Below are 7,500 nucleotides of genomic sequence, written 5' to 3'. Positions count from 1 at the left end.
CCTTACTTTTTGTTCCTTTTTCTTTAATTTTTTATGTGTTTCTCCCTTTGTCGCTCTTCTCCTTCCTTCATCTTCTTTCATCCACTTTTCACCTTTCTTTATTTCTTTCTTTCTCTATTTCATTTCTCTCCAATCTCCACTTGACTGACTGACTGACTGACTGAATAATGTACTTGCAGAACTTAAACAGTGAGATGAACGTTAGAAATAAGACGGTTTAATGACTGACTGACTGACTGACTGACTGACTGATTGACTGACTGAGGGACTGACTGACTGGTACATTGCCTGGCCGGGATACTAATACACTAATGGGTCAGAGAGAGAGGGAGGGGCGGGTCTGACTGATTCAATTACTCACCGACTCAATGACTGACCAACAGATTAATGAGGAGAGGGAAGAGTTGACTTACAGGAGCATGACAGAGGAGGAGGAGGAGGAGATAACTTAATTGACTGACTGACTGGTGGATAACAAATGGATGAATAAAGGGAAGGAAGGGAAGTGGAATGAAGAGAGAGAAGGGAAAGCGAGAGGACTAATGAAGAGCGGAAGGAAGGAGAAGAGGAAGAAGGGAAGGCAGAAAGGAAGAAAGGAAGGTAGAAAAGAAAAGCAGGAAAGATATCATCACCACAACTACTACTACTACTACTACTACTACTACTACTACTACTACTACTACTACTACTATTCGTCAACATTACTGCAGCTGCTACTATTAATATTATGACCCCTCCTTTTACCCTCCTCCCCTTCTTCCCCCTCTTTCTCCTCCCCCCTCCCCTCCCCCCCCCCTCTCTCATCACCACAATACCAATCACATAATGAAAACTACCCTCCTCCTCCTCCTCCTCCTCCTCCTCCTCCTCCTCCTCCTCCTCCTCCTCGTCCTCGTCTGTCTCCTCCTTTTCTTCCTGCTCCTCCACTCAGCCTATCAGATTAGGATGTTTGGCGGGAGAGGACAGAGGGGGGGAGGGAGAGGGAGAAAGGGAGGGAGGGAAAGAAAGGGAGAGAGGGAGGGAGGGAGGGAGGGAGTGTGTCAGATTAACAAGATAATAAATGAAGCGGCGCTCACCCATCTCTCTCTCTCTCTCTCTCTCTCTCTCTCTCTCTCTCTCTCTCTCTCTCTCTCTCTCTCTCTCTCTCTCTCTCTCTCTCTCTCTCTCTCTCTCTCTCTCTCTCTCTCTCTCTCTCTCTCTCTCTCTCTCGATAATGTAAAGTTAATGAAGTGTGGCGTCAGAAGAGAGAGAGAGACCACCAATATTCTATCCTTCCTTCTTTCACTCCTCCTCCTCCTCCTCCTCCTCTTCCTCCTCCTCCTCTTCATCTGTCTTCAGCCACTTGTCCTTCTCTCTTCCTCCATCTCCTCCTCATTCTTCACCTCCTGATTATTTTCCTCCTCTGCAATTTCTTACATATCAAACACACACACACACACACACACACACACACACACTCTCTCTCTCTCTCTCTCTCTCTCTCTCTCTCTCTCTCTCTCTCTCTCTCTCTCTCTCTCTCTCTCTCTCTCTCTCTCTCTCTCTCTCTCTCTCTCTCTCTCTCTCTCTCTCTCTCTCTCTCTCTCTCTCTCTCTCTCCACTACCTCACCCACCTACACACACAAAGATATGAATGAAACGAGGATGAGACAAAAACGGGAGAGAATCAGGAAAAATAACAGAAGGGGTCAGGGATGAGGGTGGCAGGGTAAGGATGACAGAGGTTACTATGCCTGACAGGGGTAACAGGGATGACAAAGGAAGGAAAAAGTAATAACGAAAAGACACGTAGACGGAAATAGTAGACGATAAGGAAGGTAAACAAGGGTAGATGACAAGGGACTGATAGGTGACAGGGGTAAGGCAGGGGTGAGACAGGGGTGAGGGGCGAGGACAGGGGTGGTTAGCAGGGGTGAGGAAGGCAAGTGGTCCCAAGAGTAGGACGGTCCATCACACTGCTAGTTGAGCATGACCCATCTCGAGGGAGGGATTACTGTTCTCTCTCTCTCTCTCTCTCTCTCTCTCTCTCTCTCTCTCTCTCTCTCTCTCTCTCTCTCTCTCTCTCTCTCTCTCTCTCTCTCTCTCTCTCTCTCTCTCTCTCTCTCTCTCTCTCTCTCTCTCTCTCTCTCTCTCGCCATTTATCAGTCATTTATCTTTCTCTGTCTATCTATTTCTATATATCTTCTTTTGTGTGTCTTTCTATTTGTCTGTATTTCTCTCTCTCTCTCTCTCTCTCTCTCTCTCTCTCTCTCTCTCTCTCTCTCTCTCTCTCTCTCTCTCTCTCTCTCTCTCTCTCTCTCTCTCTCTCTCTCTCTCTCTCTCTCTCTCTCTCTCTCTCTCTCTCTCTCTCTCTCTCTCTGATCTTTCCTACCTCATGTCATTTTGCCTCCCTCTTCTCAATCGTTTTTTTCCTCCCTCTCATTTTTTCCTCACCCTCCCATTTTTCCCTCCTTTCCTCCAACTGCATTTCAGCGCTGGAGGGAGGAAAAATAGAGAAGTATTCCTCTCTCTCTCTCTCTCTCTCTCCTACCTACTTACCCTGTCCCTCCTCCCTCCCTTCCTTACCTCCCTCCCTACCTCCTTCCCTCCCTCCCTCCTTATCTCATTTCTGATTCTTTGCACTTCATTTTTGCTTTTTTCCTTTCCTCCTTCCCTCTCGTTTCCTCCCCTTTTATTCTCCTCCTCCTCCTCCTCCTCCTCCTCTTCCTCCTCGTTCTCCTCTCGCCTCTTTATCCCCACACTTCGTCTCTTCTTCTTCCCTCTTCCCTACCTCATTATTACCCTCTTCTTTTCTGTTAATGCCTCTTCCCCTTTTATATCTTATCTCTCTTTCCCTTCTCTCATTTCATCTCTTTTCTTTATCTCTCTTTCGCCCTTTATCGTTATTTGCTTCCTACTTTATCTTGGTGCCTCATTTCTCCCTCCCTTATTACTTTCTTACTTCCTATTTTCTCTTATATTCTCCCTCCTTTTCCATCCATACTCTCTTTCCTTTCTTTCCCTTTATCCTCCCTTCATCATTCCCGCTACTTTCTCTTTCTCCTTATTTATCTTCCTCCTCCCTCTCCTCCCTTCATCCTTATCTCATATCTTCTCTCCCTTCCTTTATCTTCCGCTCTTTTCCCCTTCTCTCTTTCTTTACTCTCCTCTTCCTTACTTCATCTTTGTCTCCCATCATCTCTCTCTTCTTTCGTTCTCTCACCCTTCTCTTCCCTCGATCTTCATTATCCCCCTCCTCTCTCGCCTTCCATCCCTCCTCCTCCTCCTCCTCCTCCTCCCTCCCACCTTCTCTTTCCTCTCATTATATCGCTTATTCGTTATACAACTTTTACGAATTTGGAAGCGGAGCGCGACGCCGTGTCATTTCGGAAAGTTTTTTTCTTTTTTTTTTCGTTCATTGTCGTTTCGGCGCCAAATTCTGACGACGAGAAAAAAATAAATACTGGTTCATGTGTGTGTGTGTGTGTGTGTGTTCCTTCATTAATTGTTTTTTCTCTCCGTTTTTCTTTTTTTTCTTCTTATTTTCACTGTTTTCACCCTCATTATTATCAGTGTTTTTTTGGTCTTCGTTTGGTCTCCGTTTTTTTTTTTTTTGCTTGCTTTTCCTCCATCGTTCTTTCTTTTTTTTTTTATTCCCGTTGCTGTTGCTGCTGCTGATGATTATGATGATTTTCCTTCGCTTGGAATATTTTTTTTGCACCCTCTCTCTTCCATCTCGTAATTCTTTTCCAGCTTATTTTCTTCTTCCTTTTTTTACTCTCTCTCTCTCTCTCTCTCTCTCTCTCTCTCTCTCTCTCTCTCTCTCTCTCTCTCTCTCTCTCTCTCTCTCTCTCTCTCTCTCCCCCCCCCCCCCCCCGTGTGCTATACAGGAAAGGTGAAAGCACGACGCCATTTTTTCCTTTTTTTCTTCTGACATTTTTTCTCCGTGATTTCCTGCGCTTCCGGAATATTTGTGTTGATTGTTATGTGGGAGGGACACTTTGCTCTCTCTCTCTCTCTCTCTCTCTCTCTCTCTCTCTCTCTCTCTCTCTCTCTCTCTCTCTCTCTCTCTCTCTCTCTCTCTCTCTCTCTCTCTCTCTCTCTCTCTCTCTCTCTCTCTCTCTCTCTCTCTCTCTCTCTCTCTCTCTCTCAATATCTATCAATATATATATATATATAAATAAATAAATATATATATATATATATATATATATACACGTTTACCTGGATATTAAAGGTGTGTTAATTATTTATTCTAATCGCCATCGAGCTCAGGTAAATTGTTATATACTAAGGGCTGATATAAGGGGAGGCGATGGCTGAGTGGTTAGCGTGCCGACGCGGCGTCCAGGAGGACGCAGGTTCGCATCCTGCCCACCGCCATCAGCTGAGATTTTTCAATCACCGCCGAGTGGCCAAAGACTACCCACATGCTGTCCTGAAGACAACCTTTCAACCCGGACTCTAGGTTCTTTCTAAAGATAGGATAGGAAAAGAAGCTCTCTGGGGCAGCATGAGGCAAGCAAGATGGTGCCATTATAAACGCTTGTCTGCGCCATAACCGACTGGGGTCGTGTAGCAGGCTGTGTTTTGCGAGCCGAATTTTCAGGTTATAAGACACTGTAATGTTTGTTTATTTGGTCATGATACTAATCTAGGCTGAACGGTCTTTAATTATGCATTTGATTATGAAATGAGAAGAACGGTATTTACTATTTAGGTAGAACGGTATGTGATCTAGGTAGAACGGTATGTGATCTAGGTAGAACGGTATTTACTGGGTAGAACCGTATTTTATTTTAGGTAGAACGGTATGTTTGATTATGAATATTGTCAAAGTCTAACGGCACTTACAATTTCTCGAACACTAATATCAAGGGAAATATAAAGATTGCAATAGTGTGTGTCGATAAGGACGCGTTCAAAGTGAGAGATCTACTTTAAGCAGTTCGCAATCAAAAGCCAATAACTGCAACAAGAATATTTATTGTTTTACACCTTAAGTGCGAAAAGAACCTTGAGGAGGTACACATATAAGCCCGCCCTAGACATATTGAATTGTTATTTGGTTCTCAGGTTAAAGGAGTAATACATTTGTACTTACATTTACGATATTTTTCCCTCTTATTTAATGTGGTGACTCATTTAGGGTAGTGATTGAATCTGTCCGGAGTGCGTGTGTGTGGAGGCTGCGAGTCACCGCCGCCATGGCCACGGCTCGCTGCTCGCCGCACTAATTAAGCATCTATAATTACCTTCCCTCGCGTGTCGTCAGCGTGCGGAGATAATCTGTGCGGGGCAGCGTGTCGGGGCCGCCCTCGGGACACGTGTTTGCCGTTGTCAGATTAATTAGGCGCCTGTAATTAATGAGTCGACTAATATTATTGTTCGGCTTCGACTGGCTTCCCGAGTAAGCCTGCTGGGCCTCAATAAGTGCCTGCCGGGGCGCCGAGGGACGGGCGGCGAGACGGCAGGACACCGACGCGTTGCCACCAGGGGCAGGCAAACGAGGCACCGCGGCGTGTGACCGATCACCCGCGCGGCGCACACCACACCATGTCACAAGTCAACGGGCGCACACCAACAGTCAACAGTCAATCGGCAACAGGAAGCAAGAAACAGTCAATAAGCAATAGGAGCACACCACACCTTGCTATAAGTCAACAGGCGGACACCAGCAGTCAACAGGAAACAGTCAACAGTCAAATCAATAGGAAAGAGTTAACAGTAGCATACCAACAGTCAACAGTTAACAGGCGAACACCACACCAAGTCATCCATCAACAGGTCGACCAGTCTAAGCCGCGCCATAGACACACCAGCAGACTCATTGTTGCGGTATGGTGGTGTCTGAGTGTGTGTTAGGGAGGGGTGCAGGGTTCGTGCCCCCGTGACGCCCCGGGGCACCACGAGGGGGCAGCGGGGTGACTCTTGATCCGCGGTAAACAATCGGTGCCTCGGTGTGCCCCGCCGCCACTGTGCCATGTGTGTGTGTGTGTGTGTGTGTGTGTGTGTGTGTTGTGGGCGGGGTCATTAGGGCGAGGCCGCCACGCAAACACAACCCCGAGTGAGCCAATTACAATAAAAAATAACTTAGTATAATTACTTTGCATACGCTCAATTACAATTAGAATTACTACCGGCAGCTAAATGCAAATTAGTACAATACAATGACAAGTGATTCATTTCAATTGCAATTACTCTTCATAGAAATTCGTGACTGATGTAAAGGGGACGGCCACCCCCTCCCCCCCCTCAAACCCTTGCCGAGACCTGCCCTCCCCTCTCTCCCACCTCCCTCCCTGACCCCTCCCTTTCGCCTTCCCTGCCCTCCCCCTCCCCCTTGCCAGCCTACCGTAATGGCTGCCGCCGAGCCCCGCCGAAACACACACACACACACACACACACACACACACACACACACGTAGACACACGGACACTCACCAAAATTTATGCCATATATGAGCTAATATATTTAGTTTCTCTCTCTCTCTCTCTCTCTCTCTCTCTCTCTCTCTCTCTCTCTCTCTCTCTCTCTCTCTCTCTCTCTCTCTCTCTCTCTCTCTCTCTCTCTCTCTCTCTCTCTCTCTCTCTCTCTCTCTCTCTCTCTCTCTCTCTCTCTCTCAACATATTCGTCATTAAATTCTAAATATTAACAGTTTTAATTTACTAAAACAACTTCACTTACCTACTTTCCTCTTTCCTCTTATAATAGTGGTGGTGGTAGCAGTGGTGATGATGGTGGTGATGATGGTGGTGTTGATGGTGGTGGAGTTGGTGGGTCATAAGCAGATGCAGTCCGAACCACCCCAACATCTGCCATATATTCCACAAACCACACCCACTATCTCCGTCCACCTGTGATATCTAGCCGCACTGCTCCCCTTACCTGGTGGATAAGGAAAAAGAAAAAGTTACCAGAGACTATACCATATATCAAAGGAAACTCTCACATACAGATGAAGTTATACCAGATTTGTGTTCAGTATATTTATGTATCTAATATTTATCCACAAGTAGGTATGTATATAATTTGTTAAAGACGTGTATGCAACCCAATATTGTGATTCTGTTTGATATGTCACAGAATACTCCATATTTTTTTTTAGTCAGATAAAGAAAGAAAAGTAAAAATCCCGTAAATTAAGTCCGCAAGTAAAACCCGAAATTCTGTGACTGTGATGAATGGTAATTGAACGTCTATAGTAAATGAGAATATTATGTAATGGTGTATAGTCTCTCAGTATTAACACACACACACACACACACACACACACACACAGCTGATGTAAGGGAGTGAGTGAGTGAGTGAGTGAGTGAGTGAATGAGTGAATGAGTGAGTGAGGGAGTGAGTGAGTGAACGCTATTTGATCCTCTTCCCTTCTTTCCTCCTTCCCTCCCTTCCTCCCTCTCTATCTCTTTCTTCCCTCTTCCCTTAATTCTTTTCTGGGTAACAAATAGAGGAGGAGGAGGAGGAGGAGGAGGAGGAGGAGGAGGAGGAGCAGGACAAAAGGGAAATGGAGA

At 45.8% G+C, this 7,500-nt stretch overlaps 1 long non-coding RNA gene across 1 annotated transcript in view; it reads right to left on the bottom strand.

The window, feature by feature from the left end:
• Window positions 1-7,500, bottom strand: part of LOC127007138 (uncharacterized) — a 104,786-nt gene that overhangs the window by 42,527 nt on the left and 54,759 nt on the right. Inside the window, exon 4 of the long non-coding RNA XR_007760083.1 lies at window positions 6,665-6,865. This is a non-coding gene — a long non-coding RNA (uncharacterized LOC127007138). The remainder of the gene's footprint in view (window positions 1-6,664; window positions 6,866-7,500) is intronic.

Source organism: Eriocheir sinensis, chromosome 34 (genome assembly GCF_024679095.1).
Source record: "Eriocheir sinensis breed Jianghai 21 chromosome 34, ASM2467909v1, whole genome shotgun sequence".
NCBI classification, from domain to species: Eukaryota; Metazoa; Arthropoda; class Malacostraca; order Decapoda; family Varunidae; genus Eriocheir; species Eriocheir sinensis.
Note: the sequence above shows the minus strand (reverse complement) of the source record. Positions and strands in the feature narration are given on the sequence as shown.